This window comes from Onychomys torridus, chromosome 5 (genome assembly GCF_903995425.1).
Source record: "Onychomys torridus chromosome 5, mOncTor1.1, whole genome shotgun sequence".
In the NCBI taxonomy this organism is placed as follows: Eukaryota; Metazoa; Chordata; class Mammalia; order Rodentia; family Cricetidae; genus Onychomys; species Onychomys torridus.
In genome coordinates this window covers 37,087,417-37,088,475 of record NC_050447.1, presented here as the reverse complement: position 1 = coordinate 37,088,475, position 1,059 = coordinate 37,087,417, and positions in this window count along the sequence as shown.

Genomic DNA, 1,059 nt, shown 5'->3' with positions numbered 1-1,059 from the left:
TGAGCCTAGCCTTTAACGGATGAGCCATCTCTCCAGCCCCTTTATTATTTCTAATAACTATCATCCTAGTCTACAGCCTGGGTCTACCATTGTTGTGGTTGCCGGGACAGCTGGTCCACATGAGTATCTGATCTCTCCAGAATTTTCTAGGTTTCATTCTCAGAAGGGGATATGGGGACCAAGGACAAAGTCAGACTTTCCAGGAGGGTCTTGAGGGGAACCTCGGGGGAACCAGGGGATGCCTTGGAAGGGCATAAGAAGGTCAGGAAGCCTGCTTAGGAGTGTTTTCAGTCTGCGGCTGCCATCTTGACAAAAACTGGCTTGTTGACTTTGGGTTCACAGCCCTGCTTGCCACTGCCATGCTGTAGACACAGGATGGAACCCGCAGCCTTATGCACAGGAGGCAGGCATCTGCCACACAGCCCCAGCCCTTGCCCCTGTATGTCATTTTCACTAGAGACTGCTGAGTGTAAATGAGCTTAAGTCAGCAAACGCAAATATGTATCATAACTTGCTTTTAATAGTTTTCTCTTTCTGGCAAAGGAAAATTTGAAGCCCAGTTAGCAAAAATTTGTTGAATATACTCTATACAATTTCTAACTTAAAAAATGAAAATATTATTCTACAATCTTGTAATTAGTAAAGAAAAACCCAAGACTGGCAAATCAACATTTTCATGCAATATAAAAATTGGTAATTCACAGAAACTAAATTAATGAGTACATTCTAATAAAGCACGCATTAAGTAATTCAAGCTGGGAAGTTAATAATAGTACTTGAATTTTTAATTGTGACTATTTTTTAAGAAGTCAAAAGCATGTCCCAGCACTGCAGCCCAGCTCTTTGACATGTGGGAGCCGGCCTGGACCTTTCACAGGACTCCGGAGTAGCCATGGAGTCAGATCTAATGTAATCCATGTTTGAGGATTCTGCTCCCAGACAACTGCTGGGGGATTTCCAGTGCTCATCCTTTTTCTCTTGATTAGACATCTCTTTCTTGAAAGTGACATGCTCTTTTCCCCATTAGAAGAGTGAGTACCAAGAGTTAGAAAGGATTTG